At 42.8% G+C, this 27731-nt stretch overlaps 1 long non-coding RNA gene across 1 annotated transcript; it reads left to right on the top strand.

Annotated features, from left to right (window-relative positions):
- The first annotated feature begins 10157 nt into the window (after positions 1-10157).
- On the top strand, positions 10158-12147 carry LOC117595590. Its single transcript, XR_004576852.1, has 3 exons — positions 10158-10446; positions 11103-11194; positions 11306-12147. It is a non-coding gene; the product is annotated as an uncharacterized LOC117595590 (long non-coding RNA).
- The last annotated feature ends 15584 nt before the right edge of the window (positions 12148-27731 follow it).

Here is a 27731-nt window from a genome sequence, read left to right as displayed (position 1 = left end):
TGTCTCCCCTCCCTTTGCTACAGCGTATACCGCTTTAAGAATGTCTTAGGGGGTGTGTGTGTGTGTGTGTGGGGGGGGGGTGGGGTATTTGCTCGCCTTGCACCCTGCATTCCTAGCTGTGTTATTTCAATTAGGCTTCTTTAATGGGACAGATGTATAGAATATTTGGTAATTAGGGAGAATTGGAGGCCTGTGGAACCTAATGGATGAGAGATGACTAGAAGAATGCATGACCCTCCCAACACTGTGTCCCAGCTGACAAGATCAGGCGTCAGTTTGGCATGTTTTTCCTTTCTTTTTGTCCTGGGCATACAACATTGTGTCTTTTGCGATAAATGCATTGTAATAGGACTGCTATCGTGTGGATTGGGGTGTTTGCAGTGCTTATGTGTGTGTGTGTGTGTGTTATGTGTTGTGTAGGTATCCCCATTTCAAGTGGAATGAATCCACATGACAAATGCAGTATGCAATCCAAGGTGAGCATCCAAAAGGTTTTATCTTCATTTTGGTAATAGTAACCCTTAAAAAGCGTGTATAACCTTGATATTGTATTACCCCTTATTGTCATAACCCACTGATACTTTCACATCTTAAAGCTGAATATCACCTTTGTTCAGTTGGATGTCAGATTGTTCCACAACTCTATGGGCAAAGATACTTCAGCTTACTTTAATTATCCACTAGTTGCTAGGGAGAAATCTATGGAAATAATAGTATTACCAGGTGTATCAAAAAAGGAACAATCAAAATCTGCTAAAATCAACTGCATTTGGTTAAATATTACTTAACAGAGATTTGATCATGAAAAACCTAACTTGCTTACACACCTCGATTGCCTCCATAAATATTTAGCTAGCAGTGGATAAAGTTAGCTGAAGTGTGTAGTGGCTGTTTAATAAAGAATATTGAACCATGGATTACAGTTTCTCTTGGCTTACCGAGTCAGGAAGAGAACCATCTGAAATTAATTTGAAATCTCCTTTAATCTTTAGAGAAAATAAAACTAATAGCCCATGGTCAGTAAAAGGTGTTGTATATGACACTGGCTCACACAATACTAGTCAACATTTGACTTCCAAATATGTGCAATACCCATTGAAGGAACAACATATTTGTCCTTTAATTAAGAAAATGTACCTCTTGTAGTTTTGCTATAGTTTAAATATTATGTGCTGTCAGGGACCAAATACATGGGCCGACCCCTCATAACTGTTGATTTCAATACAACACTATTTTTCTTGACACAGAACAACATGTTTCCTCTCCCCCACTCTTCACACTTATCATTTGCAATGTTTGCGGCAAACTAATTCCCCAGATTTAAGAAGTCGATCATCAAACAAACAAGTGGCTTGCATCTCAGTGTCTCGGTCTGGGTGAAACGGGGAAGCAATAGAGGGACGAGTGAAGGGATGAAGACAAGGATGGTGAGAGGGATGGAAGGAGCTTTAGGAGGTTAGAGGGATGAGTTTATGGATGGAGAGGGGAAAGCAGAGATGGAGAGAGAGAGCTTTAGGAAGATAGAGGGATGAGTGAAGGAATGAAGAGTGAAGAGAATGAAGAGAGAGATAAAGAGAGGGATGAAGAGAGGGGTGGATGCAGAGAGCTTTAGAAGGATAAAGGGATGAGTGTAAGTATGAAGAAGGATGAAGAGACAGGAGGAGGGATGGATAAAGCTTAAGAAGGATAGAGGGATGAGTAAAAAGGTAAATAAGTGTGATGTTTCCTGCTCTAACGGACTCCTAGTCCCTTGGTAATAAAGTGAGGGATGGAGAAATGGACAGAAGGACAGAAGGATAGAAGGATGGGTAAATAGGTAAATAAGTGTGGCGTATCGCGCTCTAACAAGCTCCCGCTCCCTTTGTGATGATTAGCTGGTTCCCGTGGGGCAGGTGAGTTAGCAGAGGCAAAAGCTCTCTAATGAGCTGGTCTCCCTCGCCCCCTACGCCATCCCAACACCCCCCACCCCCAGCGGCCCCTCGGATGTCCCCGGACACAAAACCCCCCCAACACACACGCACACATCCCCTCCCTGTCCCAGGACAGACCCAGCGGCTGTGCGTGTGTGTGTTGGTGGGGGCGGGGGGGGGTGTCTCCTCTCTTGTAAACTGTGCATTTCTGTACTCCATCCCTCTCTATTTGTCCTGCCTCCCCCCGTCTCCCGTCCTTAATTCCCGTCCTCCCACTCTTCCTATCCAGGTGTGGTACTGGATTCCTGTCTACTGGAAATCATGGCATGGTTCGTTGCCTTTCTTCTTCTCGCTCCCTTTCTCTTTGTCTCTCACTTTCTCTGCACGTCTGTCTCTGTCTGTCTGCCAGTCAGTTTCCCTTTCCATGTGTATGTGAACCTCTTTCTTTTTTTCTTTATTTCTTTATCATCAACATCTGCTCTCTTCCAGTGACTTCACCAGCAATTACTGATTTGGGGGGGGGGGGGTGGGGTCCTGATTGAGACCTGAATTTGAAGCTGACGTTTCATGATTGATTTTCTGTTAACATTAATTGATAAAAAAATATTTGTGAGTCATTTCTGTTTCCATACCACGCTCTTCCAAGGAATACTGTACCAAGACAACATACTGAACCAAGAACAAAACTGCCCCAAGACTAAACCAAACCATAAATAATGAAACAAGACAGAATAGCGCACCTAGACGATACATTATCAAGACAGAATTGTGCACTAAGACAGAAGGTTAAAACGAGATATATTAGTGAACCAAGACAGAATACTGGAACCAGATATAATAGTGAACCAAGACAGAATAGTTCATTAAGCTCTATTTAGTGCTAACACCATACAGACTGTATTGAGTATCAGAAGCCTTACAAAGGTACACCTGGGTCATGCAAACCGACCAGCCAACCAACCCCCTTGCTTCCCGGCTCTAAGAAACATAATTCCCAGGGCGTCACTTTCCATCTCCCGTTAATTAGGCCAAATTTATGTTTACATAACGAACTTTGAGGTCGCTGACGACAAATGGCATCTTGGGAAAAGGGAGGACAAAGAGACACTAGGCACAGCCAGATGGGTGTGTGTGTGTGTTGGGGTTTGTGTGTGTGTTAGGGTGTGTGTGGGTGTGTGTGCATTAGGGTGTGTTGTAGGCAACTCTCTGCCAGACAGATAACCTAAGCAGTAGTGGGACAATTCCCAGCGCTCCGTTTGACAAAAGGCTCTACCTGCCACCTCACGCCTCGGACAATTCCCACTAGTAACTCAGAAACAGGAGCAGGCGGAGGCGCTTCTTTGGGAAGAGAGTGGGGACGCCGGTGAGGATGGCGTGGGCAGGGAGGTAGGGAGGTCTGGATTGGGGGAGGCAGGGAGGTGAGATGCAGGAGGACTATGGCAGTAGGTAGAGATGGGGAGGGTTGTGTCTCTGTGCACCATATTTGACCTGGGCTTAACAATGTACACTGTAAAGGGACTAGCGGGCTATTGGAAGTTATGGGGGGGGGGGGGGGGGGTGACGTTAGATGTCTGTTAGTTGTCCATCTTACAGAAGCCTATTGTGAAGATGACTATACAAACCGACAAATAGAAGCTGGGTTCGGTTAATTTGTCATTTTATTTTGTCACATAAACATTGTGTCAGATCTTGTTGTGGGAGTAGTGAAAAGCTTCTGTTTTAGTGACTACCACATTTTCCACCTGCCCACTTTCCACCAAAAATAATTTGAGGTTGGGGCCCTGGAGCCTATGTCCTGCGTGCCCATCAGAAATACAGCCCTAACTACTTACTGTGAACATAGTGAGACAGGAAAAGCCAAACTGTGTTTGCATATTGACAAATAAATATGATTGTCATTCCAGGTGAATTGGAAAGGCAGGAACATTGGTATAATAAATCATATACCTACCCAAAATGTAATTTCTACATTTGATGGGTGAAGTAATCTAAAATGTAATTCCTACATTTGATGGGTGAAGTAATCTAAAATGTAAATAATGCACATTCTGCCAACCCACTCGCCATCCCTTGCGGACCCCACACAACAACCAAAGAACAAGACAAGAGCCTCCACAAAATACCGCAACTGCATTGACTGTTTAATGCTGGTTTCATTTAGCGGGCACTCTTCTCCACATCAAAGTACAACATCGCATTGAGTGTTATTAGTATCTTGTTCATATTGCCGTATTGACTTAGCCTGTGACGTGACACGGTACCGAGTTGGCCTCGGTTTTGCATCAGGTCCGATGAAAGGCTAAGCGTTGGGTGGTGGCCCGGGTAGTCTGCCAGCAGACGTCCATCAAGGCAGCTCCCCAGCGGGCCAGCGTGAGCCAGTAATCCCTGGAAGTACCCCCTCGGCTCCAACCCTCACCGTGCCCTGCCTCCCCCCTCACCTCAGTTGTTTTCCTCTGCCCCTCCATCCAAGGGGGTATTTGAGCCTTGCTGCGTGACCCGGCAGCCTGGGGGAGAGCGGGGAGGTGGTGTAGGGGTGATGTCCCAGCCCCGGGGCCACAGGTGAGGCAGTGGCTCAATCTGCCCACCCCTCTCCTTCTCACCCTCCCTGTTTACTAGGGGTGCCCGCTCGCCCTCAACCCTCTGAACCTGCCCCATGCCCAGCAGGCCAATCAAGCCCTGTCCCCCTGCAGAGAGAGAGGGTGGGGGGTCGAGAGGAGGGGTGTAAGAGGAGGGCTCCTGGGCCCCGTGCATGTGGACCTCCTGTCCCTCATCGGCCTTCCAGAATCGGTGTCACCTCCTCGTTTAATTACCTCTGCGTTCTTCATTTATTCATAACACCGCATTGGTGCCCTGCAGGACGGAGGGAGAGATGGAGGGAGGGAGACAGATGAGGACAGAGAGGGAGAGAAATGGAGATGAGAAGAGGGATGGAGTCAGTGAGAGATGCAGAGAGAGATGCCACTCCGATCAACAACAACAACAACAGCAACATCCCTAACAGCTGCAGTGGATGAGCCTGCATAGTGGCCAGGGTATCCTCTGGGGCGCTGCGTATCAAGGCCAGTGTATTCCTCAGAGTTTTAACAGGCAGCACCATATTGGCAGCTGGCGGTGTTCCGGGCCTCCGGGGCTCCAGGGCCTTTGGGTCAGTATTCAGGCCCAGCCAGGCCTCTTGTCCCCGGGAGCCACGGACAGTGGGTCCCCCCGGTCCAGCCATATGGCCGGAGTACACCTCTGGGCCACTCTGGTCCACAGGACAGATTGATTTGAGTCACAGAGGTGCGCCTTCCAGACCATAGTGACCATAATGACATTAGAGACATTAGCTGCTCAGAGTTTTCTCTCACAGGAGATTAGGTCTCAGATGGAACCCCATTCACTTACGCTCGGACCTGTTCCCACAGTCCCCATTCGCCAAGCACCCTGGGTCATATGCAGGGGTATATGATTTGTTTTGTTATAGGATTTCTTATTAAAATTGATGTATTGTTTGACTCAACTGTTGATAAAGGTATATCTTGTTAGGCATTATGTTTATCTGATAGGGAGATGTGTGGAGGCTGCAGCTGTATTACCATGGTTGTCAGGTGTAGCTCCGCGCTCTTTTTACCTGGACCGAAATGGCTGAGCAGAGACCAGAGCCCAGCAGCCCAGAAACCCAGTAGCCCAGCGGCTGTTCCCCATCTGATCCAAAATGGCTGAACAGAGACCAGAGCCCAGCAGCAACAGCCAAGCGACCCAGCAGTCTCTCGCCCAGCGGCTGCCTCTGACACCCAGGTCCCAGGGAGCAGAAAGTTAATACTGTGGCAGATGTGTCTCCTCCTTGCAGCCTCCTGGCCATGCCGCTATGCAACACAACTCAACGCGCTCCCTGCCCAGTCTCCCCTAGAACACCACCCACCTACGTCTTCCTCTCCGTCACTTGATCTGCATCTCTCTCTCTCTCTCTCTCTCTCTCTCTCTCGGTTGTCTCTAAGTACCTCACGCCTTCCTTTATTTTTCCTCCTCTCTTTCTTCTCTCTGTATCCCTCTCTCCCCTGTCATCCGTCCCCATTGCTCCCCAGGACACTGATGTGCGATGAGCCCTTGGAAATGTCCCTGGAGTTCAGCTGTGGTGAGCTGCGTAACGCTGAACATCTCTCCCTCTCTCTCCCCCCACCCCCACCCCCCTCCCCTCTTCTCCTCCCTCGCTATCTCCCTCGCTTCACCGTTGTCACATGATTTCCTGAGATTGACAGCCTCCCCAAAGAGTGAGCGGTGGAACAGATGGAATATGAATGGTTCAGTCGTGTATGAAAAAGGTGTCTGGGCGAGAGACTGCTGGATAGGGGGACTTTGAATTGCGAGATAAGTATGGTTAAATCCCTTTGTTTCTCTCGTCTCACACAACATTCCAGTGAGTGAAATAATGTGAAAAAAATGCCGGTTTAAAAAAGGCAGTGTTTTAACAATGGGGATTTAGGATTTTTCATTTGGATTGTTTTATTTCTACAGTGATAAAGTAGACTACAGCACCTTCAGTAGTATTAGCTGCAGATAAGACATTATCGCCCAAACGTATTGGATAGTTATTGCGATCTTATGGAATAATGGTTTGGTATCACCCGTTGAAATGGCATCCGTTCTTCCACAGTTTCACCAACCAAGATAAATAGTCCTGGAGAAAGAAATCAAGCTCAATGGAGAGGGTCTATTAAGCTGGATATTTTTTTTGTACAAGACGTGTACAGTAGGCTTAATCTACGTCTGCAAAACCAGACCATAATTTTTATGATGAAGATAGTCACACCTTCCATTTCTGTTTGAAAGGCCAGCGAGGACCACATCCCATGGATGTTACATGGATTCATTTTAAGTAGAGTACAATGGATGATACTTGATGTTTACTACCTCTGTAAGTCATTAACACCAACAGATCTCTTGACTCTAGCCCAGTAAACATTTTCTGATATTATTGATTTTGTTATGAATTCTGTTAAAAGTGTGATATATGTGTTTACATTTGGCTCTTCAAAAAATATATTGTTAAAAACAAGCTTTTCAGTTACCTGAAGTACTGTGAATGCATATCAATTGCTTGCTGATGGGGAGGGCTGCACCAATGAGATACTAGGAATTTCATCACATGGCTAACCACACGGTGTTAATTGACCCCTCTGGGAAGTTGAAATGAACGATTGTGTGACTGTGTATCCTTGAAAGTAGCTCTCTGTACTAGGAACAAGGTGCCTATCTTTGTGATGTCACATAGCTACAAAAAGAGATAAACAGTACATCTGTATGAAACAATTGCTGCTGCAAGAAATTACAGAGGGAAGCAATACACTCTATAGGACTTTTAGCAACATTTAGCTTTTAGCAACTATTAACAATGCTCTTAACCAAAGTTTACAGAGAACACAGCTTTACTGGACTGGGTGATGATTGTGAAATCAAGCTGATCAAGTTAAACGTATAAGCTTGCAGTTAGGGGACAATAAACCAAATAATTATAGAACCCAGGACTGTTTTAGGGGACTTTGAAATTTGGACAATGTAGTAACTGAAAGACCACTTAGAAAAAGTTCAAGCTGACTGTGTTTTTGACATAATGCAATATACTGTATCTGTAGTTATGTGCTTTTGTTGTGCTGCAGTTATAATTCAATAACTGTTCACCCATGTTTCTCATTTGACCGCCATTTAGCTACAATATATAATTCAGTGGTCAACTGAAGTAGCTTAGCTATACCCATGACTTGAACTTAATGTCTAAAAAGAAACTAATCACAGGTAGTTTTCAAATGTGTAATCATAATTAGCTAGACTAATCAGCCTGCTCATGTTTAGCACTAGCCATCGGCTTCTGAAACTATTATTACAAAAACTATAGTCTGCCTAACTCACAAGGTAACCTCTGTAGCGATGATGTACATTGTTGACATTCCATTGTTGACATCAGTATCCTTATGTCGCGAGCTAAACCCACTTGGCAGTATTATTTATTCTTGCCCTGTATGTTAACAGAAGGAAACAATAGTATACGTTTTATTTTTCATTGAGCAATAACTGATTGCTTGAAGGAAACGGAATGCATGTCTGTCGATTAAAAGTCTATCACCGTTACCGCCCCCTGCAACACAGCCAATCAGGAGCCGCCAGTGAGCTGCACGCAACTTCTTACCAATCCATCAGGGGAATTTAGACCTGGGTTTAACATATATATGTTACATACACTTAGTGTGGTCCAAACCTTGTCATTCCATTATGAGGGCTCACCTAATCAGTACAAAACGTCCAAAATTGCACACTGCCCCACATATAGTGCACTACATTAAACAAGAGCCATATGAGGCCTGGTCAAATGTTGTGCTCTGTAAGTAGTGTTTCAGCGGGCAGAGGCTTGTTGAGAGTGATTCCTTCCCAAGGACATGCTTTGTAAAGCATCACTAAACAAGTGGACAGAGCAGTAAGTGGATAACACAAGATGACAAGTTGGTCACAAACGGCACTCTACCCACTATAAGGGGAACTTCTTTTGACCAAAGCCCTGTAGGGGTTTGACTGAATAGGTCCTGGTCAAAAGTAGTGCACTTTGAAGGGAATAGGGTGCCATCTGTAATGCAGAATCTGACTCCCTTATCCAGCCGTCTTGGCTGCCACAGAGGGCCTGTTTTTGAATTTGTGATCAAAAGTCGAAGCTCAGAGACCACCACAGAATCACCCGCTACATCCCAACATCTGCTGTCATAGCTCGCTGAATAATTTATATGTTGATCCCACTGACTACGTCTAAGTGTGTGTGTGCGCGCGAATATGTGTTTATTTGGATGTTTTTCTCCATGTTTATGTTGCCTTATAAAATAAAATGCTACAATCAACAACAACATCGACATGATGTGTTGGTTTGAAGAAGAGAGATTGACAGGGGCTAAATGAGCCATTCAAACACATTCAAATACACACCTATTCTTGCGGCGGGTGACCATATTTGCATATCGTTTTCTACTAGGGATTGAAAGTGTTGGAAAAACTCTCTCTTTCCAGTGTGTCTTTCCTTTTATCTCTTTCTCATCAGAGTGATTTAGAGAAAATGAAAATGACATTACGATAATTTCCCTCAATACTATCAGTGCCTCTATCCAGCGGAGTGATTATTTCACTGGTATTTTTAATGGCTGTTTAGAAACATTATTCATTTCTAACTGTATTTAGCACAGCAAGGAGAACCATTAGGGCACAGTATTGGTATACTTACGCATCTCGAAATGAGATCATAAAAAAATTAATCGTGTTTGCAGGCGAATATCTTTCTTTCATTGCCCTAAACACGTCTTTACGGTGCAATGTCAAGTCAAACTGTTGAGGCATGCTGCGAAGCCAAGTCCTTGATGAAACAGGGCAGTCACATGCCAGACGTTTATCACACGTGACTGGGAAAAGCGCGCAACGTTTCTGAGTCACTTAATACATATAACATACGCACACATCCGAGCAGAATATCACACCGCTACTTAGCGAGTCCCAAGTCCTAGAGTAGACCGTCCCGCGCCCCTCACTGGGCTCCAACCAGCGGACATTTGCTTTGCAACACACGGAACCGCCCTCCTTTGCGTTCCAACTGATTAACACATTGGCAACTGGATAACCCCATTGGCGGCACATGAAATACATCTTAGCATGTCCTTAAAATATAGCACACAACTGGCAACACATGGGAGAAGGTCACAGGAACTTTTCTAATGAGACGTCCGTTGAAACCCCTCATTCAGTAACCCCCATCGATTACCACTACGCATAATATCATTTGTGAAGCATTAACAAACTTCCTGTGCTCTCCTCTTTTTCTCCCGTCCTTCTCCCGTGGGGAGTGGATGGGGTGTCAACCACACTTTCTGATAACAGACGCCCAAGCATTTAAAGTGATTGATAGGACTCTCTTCTCCTCTCACCGTGCCCAATTTATCTTGAGTAGCCAGAGTTGGGTGGCAGAGCCTGTCTGGGGGGGGGGGGGGGGGGGGGGGGGGGTCGTTTTGGTGATGAGACAGTGGTGGTGGTGATGGTACTGGGGTGTGTGTGTGTGTGGGGGGATGTCCCTTGGCATCTATTTGCTTTTAACCGCTAAGTCATTAGGACCTAATACATGTAGATTGTGTTGGGAGCGAATGATGCGCGGTGAAATGAGGGAAAAATTAGTGAAGTGTTATGGAGGAAAGCAGATGTTGGGCTGGAGTTATTACCAAGCGAGATGATTAGTAGGGAGAACGCTCGCTCGATGATGGAAGGCTTTCAGGCTCCCGGAGACTAGTACGAGAGGGGGGAGAAAGGTATTTCATTTGGAGATCATTTGCATATTTTATGAGGAGACATCGAGCGTGCGCCCGCTGCCTGGGCACGGGTGTGAGTTTGACGGATGTGACTGCGGAGGTGCGGAGGTGTGGAGGGACTGGGAGAGAAGGAACAGAGGGCACATGTCACAACGTCGCCTGTTTCCCTACTCAGCAGACAGGGGAGTGCCGAGTTGTCACGTCAGGAAAACGCGCCCCGATATCCACTGGTATGTCTCGCATCTCAGGATAATAGAATCGACCAACATTTGTTTGGCTAATACAACGTCGAAAGTGTTACCTAGACAACGTCGTCAACTAAGCCAATTTCTGCATCAAGACTGTCCGAATTAATCTAAAGCTAAAGCAATACATCTGTCAGTAATGTACATTTATTTTTTGTCCCAACAGTCAACATATGACTTGGGTTTCGTAAGCTTCACGAAGCAATATTTCGGAAGCTTGACCATGGCCACCAAAACTAACATGAATTCAACTAACGTTAGCTGAGCCTGTCACCGACACAATGTTTCTTTGTATCAAACCAGCTACCTACTTACCTAATGTTCCACACAGTGTTGAGTGCTTCCAATAAAGAAATCTAAAATAGCCAACTACTGTAGCAGTATCAAAGCTTACATTATTATGAGTTTTAATGAGTTTCCATGAAGCAGCTGCTCTGCTGGGAGTTATAGCGTAAGCCTCCTGAGTCAACTGCTTAGCTGCATGTAATGTTAGCTGACCCAATGATTCAGTTACGTGAAACATGCTGACTTGCTACTGACTGCTGTTACGTTTCTTTCCATATTTGGGCTCTTCGTGTGTACAATGTCAGGTCAAATAAAAAAAAAATAATAATAATATTCTGCCTATTTTTGTTTTGCAGACTCAAAGATTAGGCGTGGCAGGTCTCTTATCAGTGACTGCATCTGAACAGAAAGGTTACTAGATTGAATCCGAGAGCCTGCCAAATGAAAAGTACGTCCTTCTGTCCTTATTGCTACCATGTTTTTGCTGCAAATAAGAAGGTATTTTCAGTCAATGTACCAGGCAGAAAAAATATGTAATTTATTTTTTAATCTATTGTAGTTCAAGGCTTGAAGAAACAACAAAATGAAACGTCTTGAAGAGAAAACATAAGGAAGTCCGGAAACGGTTTTGTGGGATTTGCATGAGCCGTATCCTTAATTAGTCATAGAAGGAATAGGAAGAAAGTCTCCTTATCTGTGGTTGGTTGAGAACCCAGGAGAGTTGGAGTCAGTGCTTAGTGACATAGTCTGAAGTCTGATGATGCTCCGACTCCCCAAGCACAAAGATGCTCCCTTCCTCTCGATTCCTCTCCCCTCTCTACAGTCAATTACAAAACCTCTCCGATGGTACAAAAACGAGGGAAATTTAAGCATCTCTTAACAACTTCCTGTAATTGCAATTTATTGAGAAGGAAACTGAGGATAAAGATTTTGAAATGACAAGCTATTATGCAGCAGAGAGTGAGGAGAGGCTAAGGGACGGCTTGGGTATCAGTCTCTTTATGTTAGCTAAAGAGTCTGGTACTCAAACTAGGTGGGGGAAGGCTTCATAAAATACAGCTGACAAGCTCAGGAAAATTAGCCCAGGACCATTTCCAAAATCACTTAATTGCCAGCCATTCTGTCAGGTCAATTGACTCTAATTGAAAAAACAACAAAAAAGCGTATAATGCTGGAAGAAGCAGGCACAGAGAACAGGTTGAGCATTCAGCAAACAGACAATAATTTTTAAATTTCGACCAACAAACCTATGCATGTGGCAAAACTGATGTTTTTTTTTTACTCCAATATGCAATCAGTGCATTTCCCACTCTCTAACATTTTTCCTGTTTTATTATGATAATTGTTATAATTGTTGTTTGGATTGTTATTATTATTATTTTCAGTAGTAGGAGTCTTAGTGGTAGAAGTAGTACAGTAGTAAATGGTGGTGGTAGTATAGTAGTGTTAGTGATAGGAGTAGTAGTAGCATCAGTAGTAAAAGTAGTGGTAGTGGTGGTGATGGTAGTAGTAATAGTAGTAGTAGTAGTAGTTGTAAGAGTAGAAGTAGTAATAGGAATACTATTAGTAGTAGTAATAACATATGAAGTAATAGTAGTAGTAGTAGTAGCAGCAGTAGTTGTGGTTGTGATAGTAGTAGTTGCTGTATTTGTAGTAGTAGTACTAGTGGTAATAGTAGTACTAGTAGAAAAAGTGGTGGAAGTGGTTGTAGTATATATTTATGAATATATATGGATTGCCATGGTTAAATCCTAAACATGCACTTTTCATTTGGCTCATTGTTTACTACAAGAAAAGTGAAAAGGAGTTTCCTTGTCTGTGAGTCATTTAAAAACAAAAATACATTCCATAACTTTGAATCCCTTATTGCAAAGATGCTATGTTTGAAAATCCATTTGACCGTTTTGGAATTGATTTGTTTTACGTCATTACTTTTTCCGACATGTTTCAGGTCATCAGCAACACCCCCAAAGTCCAAAGGCCCCTCTTACTAGCCAGACCCGATGCAACTGGCTTCTGGTGGCCAGGATACACTATGTCTTGTGGTCTCTTACTAGCCAGACCCGATGCAACTGGCTTCTGGTGGCCAGGATACACTATGTCTTGTGGTCTCTTACTGGCCAGACCCGATGCAGCTGGCTTCTGGTGGCCAGGATACACTATGTCTTGTGGTCTCTTACTGGCCAGACCCGATGCAACTGGTTTCTTCTTAATTGGCAAATATAACTTAAAAGAAAGTTTAGCTTAATCTTCTTTAGGTCAGGTTCATTGTTACAGACATAATACTTCAGTTGTTGCAACCAAAAGAAAATGCATTTAATTCAGTAGGATAAAGTATTATGCATTATTTTGAAAATGGCACCAGAAGGGGTCATGATTTAACATGTTAAAGCAAGTTTCCTTAAAGGTTACACTTTTTCCCATTGGGCAAAGAGAACATTTTGCCATTGAAAAGGTACTTGGTGTTGTTGTACATTCTGCCACAATTTGCTTTCCATGATCGCAGATCAAATAAAAAATATGAAAACATTGCTGATTCATTTTGGTTAAGGGTTGGATGACCTCGGCTATTTACCATCAACAACAGTAGTAGTTGTAATATTAGTAGCAGTAGTAGTAGTAATAGTAAAAGTTAAAGCTGTAGTAGTAAATGTAAAAGGAGTAGTAGTAGTATTTACATTAATGTTATGTTATTCCGTAAACGCTTTTAAACACTCTCTCCCTATCATTCACATTTTGTATCTGTGTGTGTGTGTGCGTGTGCCCTTGTTTCTAATGGAATGTATATGTGTGTGTGTGTGTCTGTGTGTATATCTTTGTGTGTATATATGTGTGTGCATGCATTCAGATGGTCTGTTATCACTACCACTACCATATTACCTACCACAGGGTATGGGATATGGCTACAGGGGAATGATTGAGAACATGGCTCTCTCTGACTCCTCTGGGGTGATACAGACACTGAGAGATGCAGCGGCATAATGAATACGCGTCCCCTGATCACCTGATAACATGTGATTAATAGCACCGCTGATTATCCAATCAGAGCCCTTGCAGGGATAATCAGTTAATTGATCATAGGGGTTCAGGAGAGGAGGCTTGTCTGGGGCTCTGGGTAGGGGGTGTGTGGGTGCGCGTGTTTGTGTGTCACTGCCGAGAGTTCTGAAGCTCCTCTTAGTTTGTTTGTTTGTTTTTGTTTACTTTGACACACGAGGAAAACAACAGCCACAAAATTTCTCTGCCTCCCTCTCTCATGTCGGTTTTACATCACAATTAGGTGTCGGGCGTTTTGCCTAAGCCTATAACCTGACCATGAAAGAGCACCAGTTAAAAGCCAAGGGCTTTAAGCATATTGTGTCTGTTCATAGTAAACAAGATGACATGTTTACACCATCTTGGATGCCCGTATGACCTGCTGTGTGGAGTAAACAAAACCAACAGACAGTTGTAAAAGTCAAACCCGCTGTATGTAAAGGGTTATCTGCAGACAATGATTAAGATGGTGTGATTGGGGACCAGAGATTTTCGCGCAGAAAGCCAGCAGATAAGATCCAGGATGAGATCTTCCATCTTATCTGGGCATCTCTGCTCCCACTCCCCCCCCCCCCCCCCAGTTGTGTATCATGACATGCTCTTGCACGGGTAGGCACTCCTATTGTGTGCAGAGATGTATTTCCTGTCTCTCTACATATGCTTGACTATTAAGGAGAAGAGAAGGGCGGAGGAGGGAAGCCAGCAACAGAGGCCTCCTATTGTACTAGGCGGGACCTATGGGAATCAACCAGGAACAAAGTACATGGACACAGTCCTGGAATACAGAGAATATGGGGCCAAGGGAGGGAGACGGAGCGGATAAGGGGATAGGTAGAGTAAGCCAGGTAGAGTTCAAAGTCTACATCTCATAACAGTGGCACTGGAATGCTCTCCTGTTGCAGGTGACTAAGAAGCCAGCCACAATGGGTACGGAGCTAATGTGGTTGGTGTTGTGGTTGAGAAATTATAAACCTGAGACTAATGGGACACATTGCGAGAAGGGTGTGTGTGTGTGTGTGTGTGTGTGTGTGTGTGTGTGAGAAAGATGGCGGGAACTTGTCTTCCACAGTGGTGTAAGCTGTGGGGCCAGAGTGTCATCTGTAAACTGTTAGAGTCACCTCAGTGCTTCCTGTCCTGTATGGTCCCTGTCGGCACCGCAACACCACGCAGCCCCAAAAGAGGCCCATTAACATTTGAAGAGAGAGCAGAGAAAAGGCCCTTAATTGGTGCACCGGTGACACCGTAAGGCTACTGAGGGCTATTAATTAACCTTAGTGCTATGATTACTCCTTACATTGGAGGAGAATGCATTAGAGAAGGCAGAACAGAGGCCTTTCTATCCCCACGCTCCCCAGCAAAGGGCTCTGGCTGGCTGGCTGGCTGGTTGGCGGATGGATCAGGTCTGCCCCTGTGAGCAACGATATGTTAACTGGGAAGTAACTAATTAGATGTCAAAAATTCATAAGGCCCCTCTTTAATATTGCATATCTATCCTGGCCTGTCACTTCAAAACAAGGGATTGCATAAACAGAGCGACCGCAACACAAAACCCCAGTAGAGCAAGGAAGGCGGGGGGGGGGGGGGGGCATAACAGAAAGGTGGAGGAAGAATGAGAGGTGAGACCGAGGAGGTTGAGGAGTAACAATAGAAGAAGAAGTGGAAGAGGAAGTCATTGCTTGATAAACCAAAGACAACCGCAACTGCGGAAAAGTAATATCAACAAATTCACAGAGCGATATGTAGGGGAAGAGATACAGGCAGGATGCAGGGACGATGAAAAGGGAAACTCATCTTAATATGATTGCGGACACGGCAGAGGAACACAGACAAACATTAAAGGGCAACCATGGGTCCGAGGAGCGGGGGATTAGAGCAGGAGGATGAGAGAACGGAAAGGAGGAGACAGTGGAGAGGAGGAGAGGACCTGGAGAATATGCACAATGACTGCTTCACCATGCCTTGACACGGACGACACGCGACCAGGCGTGAGGCAGGAACAGCCATAATGGAAGGCAGGGCTAGGGTGCTTCCCAAATGACACTATATTCCCTCTTTAGTGCACTACTCTAGAGCATTGCACTTAGGGCCCTGCCTGAAAGAGCGTGCGGTCGAGGACACAGTCTTTGCAGTGGTGGCATCTGTCAGTAGATGTTCCTTGTTTCATTTTAAGCATTGCTCCCTCTCTCTGAAGGAGGGGTGGCATCCTGTTGGAAGGCACTTTGTGTACGATGTGAAGGTACTGTGAGATGTGATACCTTTTCAGCAGCTCTGGTCTGCAGCATGGGCCTAGAGAAGTGGCCGCCTATAGTTCTGCCCATAGTAACTGACTGATTTGTAATCCTACTGTATTTCAAACTGAAGGACTTATGGTTTCAAATGCAACCATGACCATTAGTAAAATGGATATGATCTGTTTCATAGAAAATTATTGTCCTATTAGTGCATTCAGTTCTAAGGGGTGATGAGAGTAATATATCCGAAATGGGGTGATTATTTTTCATGTCACATCATTGAAAAACTGTGTGTTTGTAGCAGATACAATATTTATTTTATGAAGCCTTCATATGTACAGTATATCAGCAATTGTCACAAAGTGTGTATACTGATAGCTAGCATAAACCTCCAAAGAGCAAGCAACAACAAGAAATGGATGCGCAGTGGTCAATCAAAGGAAGGACCCAAAAGCGAATCCCAAAACCAAAACCTTTTAAGGCTCCATTTATGATTAATATATGGCAGTTAGTCGTTGCTGTGTGGTTTTTATCTGAGGTTTCTGGAAATAGCTGAAAAGTTCAGTCCTGTTATTATAATAATGTTTTTTTTCATTGGCCTATCCTGCTGAACATTAGTTATTCATTATTAATGTTTACAGTGCCTCATAGTAATTATTTGGACAGCAAATCTTTTTTTTCTCTTTTGTCTCTGTACTCATTGGCTCTTTTTTAGTTGCATTCAAAATCAAACTATTACTATGAGGTTAAAGTATTGATTCTCTGCTTTCATTTTAAATTAGGTTCAACTTTATTGTCCTTACATTTTGTCTTTAACTGTACGTCCCCTGTTTCAGGCCAACAAAAAATGTAACTGATTAATAAAATGTCCAAGTGAAGCACCTACTGTATGTTTAATATTTGGTTGCATGTCCTTTGCTTGCAATAACAGCCTCAGGTGTACAACGTGTTGACCTCAAAAATGCGTGGTATCTTCTCAGGAGAAGCTTTTCCAAGCCTTTACTACAGCCATATTCAGTCATTGTTGTTGTTTTGAAGTGTCATGTTCATCAGATAAAGACATGTTTTATTGAAATAATATTCAATAGAACTTTACACTTTAAATCTTTGCATTGGCTTCCAGTCAGTTATAGAATACATTTCAAAGTGGTGCTTTTTGTTTATAAATCTCTGAATGGTTTAGGACCCAAATACAGTTCTGATATGTTTGCTGAATATAAACCGAGCAGGGCTCTTAGATCCATGAACACAGGTCAGCTAGTAGAGCCCAGAGTCCAAACTAAACATGAAGAAGCTGCGTTTAGCACTTATGCTGTACAAAACTGGAATAAACTACCAGAAGATCGTAGACGTGCCCCAAACGTATCAATTTTAAAATCCAGGTTAAAAACACTTCTCTTCTCACGTGCCTATGACTAAGCACTTAAACTTAACCACATCGTTTAGCCTTATAGCTTCCAACTTTTAATCTTTATATGTTTTCTTATTGTATTTTTTTTCTTATTATGATGAATTCATTTGCTTTGATGTTTTCATTTGAGTATTTGTTTTTATGTTATTGTTTTCATATATTTTTCTTTGTAAAGCACATTGAATTGATTCGATGTATGAATTGTGCTACATAAATAAGCTTGCTTGCTTGTTGGCCCTAAAAATTCCCTAGTGTCTGTACACCTCAAAATGTATTCTGTTTTTTGTCGTGAACTGAACTGCAATGTACTCTTGACCGAGGACAGAAAAAATTATAGCAACCTTTCTTTTTACAGGTCAGATTTTCTAACCTGTAGGTTACTGTGCCAACCCATATTGTGTCTTTCAGTTTTATGTTAACATTGTTATTTGGGTTATCATTATGGTTGTGAGAACACGGGGAGGCAGGAGAATGGTTCCTTACGCAGAACGTCTTTATTGAGCAGAGGACTGAAGGCAAACACGGATGCCGGACAGGCAAAAGTCAAAACCAGGATATCAAAAATACACAAGGAAATCAAAGTCGTGGTCAGGCTGGTAGTCAGGGCCAAAAATACACAAGAAACAGACCAAAGGTAGAGTCAAGGACTCGTACAAGAAACGTTTACGTTTTGACTGATTTCTCTTATTTTTCTGCTGCATAATTGCTTCCTTGACTTTCATTGACTTTGGTCCTCATGTTGACAGACACCAATAACAGACTCCAAAGGCAAATGCAAAACCTAGAAACAGGACTAGACATTGGCAGCTCTCTTATGCTTGCACATATGATGTGATTGAACACATCTGACTAGCCAGAAACACCAATTAAGCCAATTGTCCTAATAGTTTTAGAGCCCTGAAAATGTTTTGTCTTTTTATAATAATACAAATACTCTCAAGGAAAATCTGTGAATACATACTTAATGTTACAGTAATTATTTCTTTCAGATGCAATCTTTTGATGTACACAGACAAAATACCAACAATTGCATCACTTTCCCAAACAATTACGTCTCCCCTATCGACATTCACAGAACCATATACTTCTAATCCAGGCTTTTCTCCCCTGTGGTTCCAATTGACAAGTTCTGCACTAGCCTGTTGTGCTTTTGCAGTTAATCCATTTGTGTTTTTTATGAGGAAACAGCATTGAATACTGACTTCAACTTGGCTCTTAATGCAAAGCGTTCCAGTTAAATGAGAATCCAGTTGTTGGTCATTTGCTTGTTTTAGAAATATCATACAGTACAAGCCAAAGATGTCAAATGAGGTTGAGTGATAAAAGTTATGTAGAAGACAATGTAATGTTGGCTTTGCTTGTCTTTTCCATTCATTACAATAGAAATCCCATTTTTGGTCACTTGTTCATTTCACAAACATAATAAAATAAACAAACATAGAATATGGGTGAGATGCTGACATTTATGTGTCCAATCAATTGCAAGTGTCCAATCAATCTATTTTAGACAATGTCCACATTATTCTGACATATTTTACAATATTATGATTTGTTAATACTTCTCAGAAAGTAATGCATTATTTCTGCATATAAAATACAGCTTCTTGAATATTTCAATTTAGTACTTGATCTGCTTTAAGTTAAGTTTTTTTGGAAAGAACTGTCCCAAACTCAGACATCATACTAACAGCATATGTCATGTCAAAATATGCAGAATTTCAGGATATAAAACATACGTTTTCCTTACCAACACAAAGTGGGGGCCCATTACGTTTTGGTTATCAGTGTCTATTAAGCAGAATAAAATGTGTTCCTCTTCCTTTTCATTTTCTTTGCCTTCTTTTTCTGTTCCCTTTCCTCTTTCTCAGAAAGTGGGAGATTACTGTGTTGTGTTCAGCAGCCACATGACTCAATGTCCCTGCATGTCTCGCCACATGATGTGGAGTACAGGGACGTTCAGTACAGGGTCTGTAATGCAATCTACAAAGACGGGCACTGAGGCTAATCAATGCTCACTTACTGAACAAAAATTTTTACATTACCATTTAAGTTCAGCCAGTGTGTCCATATTTAGTTTTCTTCCAGAGAATAGGCAATACAAAAATTGTCTGCCTTCAATAAAGCAGGTTTCCATGTACCTAGACAGTATTTTTAAAGTGAAGTTTGGTTTGAATGTTTTAGTGCCCACTGGCGAAGCAGCATCGCTTTATTGTGAAGACAGATATTTCTAAAACCGTCAGACAGTCTGTATCTCCACTCCTGTCTTTGGCATTAGCCTGAGGTAATATCAGCTATTATAGTCATGTTTTTGTATAGCAGAGAAATACATCACAGTATAACTGATTCTGTTTAACAAAAAAAGGTTAAAAAAAAGTTATATATTGAGATCAAAAGCAGTTTCTTTTCAATTAGAATAAATCTTGAGACGACAAGAAGAATTAAGAAACCGTTTTGACAATTGCAGGACACAAAAAGGAAAGAGTACTGTCAATGTTCTTGTCAGGTCTTTCTACTCCTCAAAGCAAATCCACTCTTCTTTCTCCAAACGTCTCAAGTGAAGCAACATGAATTAAGGTCTATGGAATATCCCCTGCTTGTCACAACGTTGAATCTCGCTTCGGAGGCTTTAAAAAACGTTTAGTCTTGATAGCTGAATCTCTTTGGAGAACTGACTTCTGTTTCAGCAAGTATGGCCCACATCAGGTCACCTTTAAAGTGGGTTTATTTCACATGCTAGGCTCTCTGACAGGGGAACGTTCTTAACAGTCAGTCAATGCAGATGTTCCTCACGGATTATTTGCAGAGAACATTCTTACACTGAGCCCATCTCATCAACCCTGGAGGTAATTACTGCATGTTCCAATCTTACCATGTACATTACATGCATACCCTACACACACATCTCACAGCAGCCCCCTGCTCCCCCTCTCTCCTTCAGAATGACGACTAGGCCATTTAAACCTACCAATTGTGTCATGCGTACCTGTATTCATTCCTGTTTGAATGAAGTGACATGTTCTGACTCTTGGCCATTGAAGCAAAAAATTAGCCTGCTAGCCCAGTGAAAGGTCAACACTGAGAGAGAGAAGAAACCAAGGGCATGGTCCCAAACGGCACGCTATTTCTTTCAGGATGCAGAATAGGGTTCCATTTGGGAAGCAAGCCAGTGGGTCAGGTTTCTCTAACCATGAACCGTTGCTGAAAGCAAGTCAAGCTGCCTCTGTCTGTAGTTGACAAGAAGGGGACTGGGAGGGAGCATTCATCCTTTTCTAGTGATACCAGTTCTTTCATATGTACCTGGAGAGTAATGCAGAATTTGATTGAAATGCATACAATCTTCCCATACGCATCTGAATTCAGAACATAGCAGGGTATTCATTTCAGGCAGAGTATCTTAAAGTACTGTATGTAGGGACACCATAAAAATATAATTGTCTTTTTATTCTTCTTTTTCAAATGTAGTTTTCTGCTTTTCTGTTCCTCACACATCACAAACAGAGTACTCCAATACCACACTGGATTCGCAGATAATTAACATTGGATAACGTTGGGCCAACTGTTTACCTGGATTTTAATTGATTTCTAAATTGCTTTTCCTCTGGCATCCAAACATTAAGGAAAACAGAAAACCTTTGACTGCTTTATAAAACCATCTGAATGTGAATTTGTCTCCTTGCTTTGTTTCCGAATTAATGAGAAAAATGAGGAGGAAATATATTAAAATTATGTAATTTGGTAGCACTTTGACATATACAAGACTTTACATGGCGAATATAATGCTTTTACATGTCCTTTTATAATGTCTTATAATACAACTTATGTGTATGAAAAACTGTTTAAAGTAAAACAAACATTACTCCCTTTTGAAAGATAATATTCTGTTATTTTATTACCATATCATTTTGTGACTCATCCTATAATCGTTTTGTATGTTTCAAAGAAAAAACACTCAATAAAAACGTACCTAAACCTTGCATATTAATCAGGCCAATTGGGGGAAAAAATCCACAGAGTATGATGGAATTTTGTTGAGAAGGATGGACAGGCCAATTAGAAGACTAGTTGAACTAGCCAGGGGTCTTCATAAAAAATGCTACCAAAATAAATACATATACAGCATATTTTGTATTGTCATATCATCCAACCCATGGCGATTGCATTTCGATTGGAGCCTGTATTCTACTCAAATCTACTCTAAAATTTACTAAATGTGAAGGCAAGAACCTCTACTGTAAAAGAGTTCAACAAAGATTATGTTGTCTAACTTAATTGTTTATGTTTTATTTTACAACGGCAAGCGTATGCCCTATGCTAGTATGTTTCCCTTGTATGATCTAAATGTATGTATGCTTGAATCTTTTCCTGTCGTTTTTGAAGGGGACCCAGCTCTGAGCAGATCAATCAACAGAGGTCAGAATAGTTTGAAGAGGTGAATATCTGACTTTTAGAAGATGTACTCAAGAAGATGTTAGGTTTCAAATTGTCATCATCCTATGGTAGGTCTCTTGTTTTTGCACCTCGCAAGCTAGCAGTTAGCTGTCTATGAAAGTAATAACATGACTGTGCGAGCCTGACAGAAGTTGAGAATTTTTGTTTCCAATGGGAAGTAATAGTTGCACATTCTGCTTTGTTTTGTTATGTTTGGGGCTTTCTGGCTTGTTACATCCAGTGAAAAGAAAGGAATGCTTTTTCATTTTGCTCTGTATTTTAATCGACCTGGTAGATCTTTCTCTAAAATGTGCCTACATGGAGTGGATATTGTCACTGTCACTTCAGGACCCTAGCTTTCACATCATTTGTGTCCATGACTGTTGTGGTTGTTAGTACAGGTGTTCCATACCTTGGTCGGGGGACCTTTTGGTTGTTTCAATTTTCACATATTATTCTGAGGTGCCCAAAGCCCAGGCTATGTGCTATACTCCCACTCACTCACTGAGCACTCCTCTCTGGGCGCGGAGCGTTACGCTAAGGAGTCTGTCAACAGCCACCTTATGACCACATCTTGACCATATACATTTGATCTGGATAGCCTTTCGAATTTTTACAAAAAATCAGTCTGGAAATGCCAAGGGGCTGTAACCTGTTGGCAAGTGGATCTTCCAGCCAGCCAATAACCCAAATCAAAATCCACATAGAAATAGTTAGTTGACCACAAAATCACCTGTAGTTGTCCACAAAAATCATCATTTTACCATGGAACTGTCAGTATCCAGAGTGGAACCCCATTAGACAGCATGCAGTTTAATGGGATCAGTTGAAAACAAAGCTCATCAAGGACCAGGGAACTTTTTAGGAAGGAATGGTATAATGTGTCTCCATGTTCAGTAAAATGTCTCAGTGCAATTATAGTCACCTTTACTTTAAACTAGTTTCTCACCAATTTCATGATGTTGCAACAATTTGCAGCAGACAGTGGATGTCAAGACGTGTCTTCTTAAACACTTCCAACGCTGTTCTGTTTCTTATGATGTTGCTCAATCCACTGAGAACCCATTCTCAGGCCTTCTTACTTGATTGAGCTCAAAGGTGCCCAAGTTGCCACAAGCAGTCATTAGAGCCGTTGTGGAGAATTGTTCCCATTTTCAAACAACTCAGGATTAATAAAGCCGTCCTGATCTGCAGAGCAACCAACTCATGTTGGTCTGCAGAACAACCGACTTCCAAACTTCAGAAACACACTTTTGTACAGTACGGTAATACAATGTTATTAGCTCCTCCCATTATGCTAATTTCTGGATGGATCCCTCTCCAATCTTCCACCAACCTTCTGGGATCCGCCCCCCAAACCACTGTTTGATGGCATGATGGTGACGTGATTTCTCTCATTCTCCCAAGAGTTTGCCAACAGACTCAAGGACAAGCCACAGGTCCTTCTGTCCTCAATATGAGACAACCACTCATTGCACTGACCATGAGAACAGTAGTCGAGCCAGAGCAAGAGTACAGTTCATCACTCTCTTTTAACAATTAAATGTGGAAAAATCATAGACAATTTGACTGTTTGGGAAAATAATATATAATAATAAATAATAATAATAGGTTTTATTAATTAACACTCAATTAATATACCTGCGATAACATGAGACGTTCTGTCTACTCTTCATCAGGTTCATGTGAAATAACAACATTTTATGAAAATATCCCTACAGAGCACGGGAAGGCAAGGCAGTCATGTTATTTGACTAAACCTCCAAACCTGGAAGGTGCCGGCCAATCACTGCCCTGGGCTAGTTCGCAAGCCCGATTCAAATCATGTCATGGTACATTCTAAAGTTTTACATTGGTATGAAGTGAACCACACTGGCAATGACACAGGTCTTTTTTTTTCTAAACTACACCTCTGAAGTCTGGATCTAAAATAACCTGCCAGAGTTTTTTCTCGGTTTGATCGACATGGCTGTCTATATTTGTTTATTTTGGGGAGATAATCAGTCCTACTGAGCATAAACTCTTATCTTTCCCCCTGGAAAAGAGAGAGAGAAAAAGAAGAGGGAAAAAACAGAGTGCGATAAGGAAGAAGATGCTAAACTAAAGTTCCAATACATGAGGTGTGATTAGCAGTCTAAATCAGCCTCTATCACTCTGCTCACCGCTGTGGCACCTGGGCCACATGATCAGCTTTATCTCCGCTGGCGTCTGGGGTCACGAGACGAGGAGAGATTGCGTTACTGTGTGTGTGTGTGTCTGTGTGTGTGTGTGTATAGGGGATGGTAAGACAGACTTTCTGGCTCGTCACCACAGCATCTCACCACGCATCCGAAGGGATTTGGAGAACCACATTTCCATAAACAAGCGACAACACTGAGAGAGTTACCTACAGCACATCAGTGGAATTATACTGAGGAGTTAGTCACATAGACACCACGCCACTCACAGCCCTTCAATGTCTTGTGATTACATTTACTTCCTTGAATTACATACTGTATTAGACTGTGAAATAACAAAACAGTGCAGATATTACAAATACCTGCATGGGATATGTAAGTAATAAAACTACACCGAATTTGTGCAGTAAATATCGTAGTTGCAAATACGTCCAATCAGATGCATACAAGCCAAGTGTTTGAGTACCCTGTACCTTTAGATAACAGCTCCACCCACTCAGTTTCAGCACCCAGATCACTTCCAGTCTGTAGTCTCTCCTCTCCCCATTACAGTCAGAAGATCAGACACTCTGCCACTTTGTTCAGGCGATCCAGCCCCGGCCTGGCCCTCAAATCATCCACCCCATTAGAGGCCCAATCAGGTATAATGAACAGTGGTGGTAAATTCAGGGACTGGGGAGAATTAATAATATATTACAACTGTCACTGTCATACCTCGCGCCACACAGGAGTGGAGGAGGGGAGGAAGGAGATGAGGATAGAAAGGGGGATGCGGCGAGGAGTTATGAGGAGAGAGGTAGAGCGAAGAAGAGATGACATAGGAGGGGAGAAAGGGAGAGAAAAGGAGCGAGGTTCACTCAGTGAACTGCTTGGTGACACTGAACATTGTGAGTGCGCACCTCCAAGGAACACACCAGTCTCCCGCCTCCCCCTCCGTCCTCCTCTGACTCGTCTCCTTTCACCATTCACCCCCTCCCTCGCCTCACTCCCCCACCCTACGTCGCCCCCTCCGTCTCCCTCATCCGCAAATCAAACGGCCCTCCTCCACCTCACCTGTCAGGCGGTAAAAGGGGGCTAGTGCCTGCACCACTTCGTTATCAGCCTCTCACTTCCAGATTTCAAACAGATTTCAACTAATGAGGAAGGTTTTAGAAACTCACCGATGCCAATGTTGGTGGTTGAGGAAGAAGGAGAGGGGAAAAAGAAAAAAAAACTGAAATGGGCTACCGTAGGTAGTTAGACACATACAGTATATGCACAAGTGTACATGGGCGAGCGCACATACACGTCTCTTGCAACATCGCGCGCATGCACGCACCCTCACACACACACACACATTTCTCACTCACCCAGCCAAGAATTGTCAGTGCAGGTGAACAAAGTGAATAGGATATGTGACTGACAATAAAGATTTCCTTTAACATCAGTGAGAGAGGGCTCGGGAGACAGGCAGCTGGGACAGCTGCAGAAGTTCGCATTACTCTCAGGGCCTCCCGGAGAACCTGCACATGCCAGCTTTAATGATGAGCCCGCAAAGTTTGCAGCTCAGGCAACAACCAAGATGCCACCGAGCAAAGCGAGGCCTCTGCGCAAATCTACCGTATTATTTCATTCGGCTTTCACCGGGGGCCACCCCTCCTCTCCTTTTTTCCCTCTAAAGATGAGTTTTAATAGACACCCTAAAATTTCACCTCGCCGTCAACGCCCGCTTAAAGTTTAATCCCCCATTTCTCCTCCTCTTCACTTTTTCTTCCCTATTATTGGGTGAAAACACGGCATTGTTATTTCATATTAGGAAAGTGTTCTGTTTTTTTATTTTTTGGGCGGGGGGGGGGGGGTAAGAAATAAGAATAGCCACAGTGTTTCATTTTCTGTCTTGAGTTGGAATGGCAGGAAAGACAGTGAGGAGAGAGGGACCTCTCTTTTATGTGACACTAATATCCTCCCAGATCGACAGTCTGCAATGGAGAAAGTTCCCCTATGTTTTGTATTCAGACTATATGCATTCTTCAAACATACGAGGAAAGTGAAATAGAGGTGAACCGAAGGTGAGTGCAGGAGATTCAAGGTAGGGATTGGGCAAAAATCTATCTCGCTTTTTTTAATTGTGGGAGTTGAGTGAAAATACGTGTCTACTGGGTTACCCTGGGCAAATATCAGCCCTGTAAAATGTGTAATAATTAGGGCAATTTCCTGTGAGTGTGTGTGTTTATTTTTCGGTGAGTGATGTATGTGCGTGTCTGTGTGTGTGCGTGGGGTGGGGGGGGGGTAGGGCAACTTCTTAACTTATCTGCTGGGGCAACTTCTTAACCCGCTGGCGTCTCCTCATAGGAGGGATTTCCACAACGAGCGGAGAGGGAAAACACTGTAATGGTTCTTCTGATTACTGTGTTTGATTTCTGTTATTTGTGTGAGCAGGCCTAATAATGAGGTTTAGAGTGAAGCTCAGAGCGTGCGTGTGCATTTGTTTAAACGTGTGTGTGTTTGTGTGTGCTGGTGTGTGTGTATGTGTGTGGCATGGTCTGGGCCTTGTAATTAGTAATTAACACATTCTTTTGTGCAGGCTCCCGCTTTATTTATAGCCAGACGCTTGCCAAACGGCACATTCCTACGCCAGGATCAGATTGATGCTAGTGAGATGGGTGGGGAGGGCGACAGAGAGAGAGACAGGGAAAGAGTATGAGGAGAGAGACAGAGAAATGGGGGAGTGAAAAGAGAGAGGGATAGAGTTTGGGGAGAGAGTGTTACAGAGAAAGGATGGGGAAGGAGAGATAGATGGAGAAGGCAGGTTGGCGCCTGGGCTCAGCCAGAAATAGAGGCAGTTAAACACAAGAGAGGGTCACCTGCCAAACACAGTTCATCCCTAATGCTCCGATCAACACCACAGCACAACTAATCTCTTTAGAGAGACAAGGGGTCTGGCTCTCCATTAGCCTGCCCTCACTACAATGTTCCGTTCTAACAGATTTAAGAGTGATTCTTACTTTGTCAAAACGGGTTCTATACAGAATTGTTACTTTCATCTTTCCAGGTTACGCTGTCTAGATATTGATAGAGGCATACCATCTACTTGTTTTAGTTGAAGAATAAACAGAGCTGGTTAAAAAGGTTTGGACCTTGCTTCCTAAAATGCAGGTGCTTGGCCAGTGAGCCTGTTTCTATAAAAGATGTCTATGGACCCTGATTTATAAGCACGTAAACAATCTCAGTCAAATGAGCAACAATACGGGCACTTTATAAATAACATTAATCATGATATGTTACTTAGCCCCATTCACCGAAACCTAGTAGGTTAGGACCATTCCAAATAGAAGATAATTATTTCTCACAAATGGGCCCATGCAGTAACATTAAAATCAAATATGAATCGGTCTCATATTTTAATTGCATAGGCCTAATGATTCATTAGTACTTCACCAATACCAAAGAGTCTACAGTACTGATTGAATTTGGACGTTCCGCTGGTGAAAAATGTGAAACGTGTTTCGGGTATTGAAAAATAGACAAATAGACAGCAGTGGATCTAGGCCAACATTGCAATATTTGCATTCCAATTCAACAGACTACATCTTTTGGGAGCCTACTCTGTAAAAAATGTAATTGATTTTTTTTGTGTCATTTTTACTCCCCCACCTAAATAAATAGCACCCCCAGATAGAGGGTGCACCTCTGATCTTAACCATTGATCTTGTCTGTGAAGCCCAT

The sequence above is a fragment of the Esox lucius genome, chromosome 15, assembly GCF_011004845.1.
Source record: "Esox lucius isolate fEsoLuc1 chromosome 15, fEsoLuc1.pri, whole genome shotgun sequence".
NCBI lineage: Eukaryota > Metazoa > Chordata > Actinopteri > Esociformes > Esocidae > Esox > Esox lucius.
The sequence above is the reverse complement of the archived record's forward strand: the minus strand, read 5'-3'. Positions and strand labels throughout refer to the sequence as shown.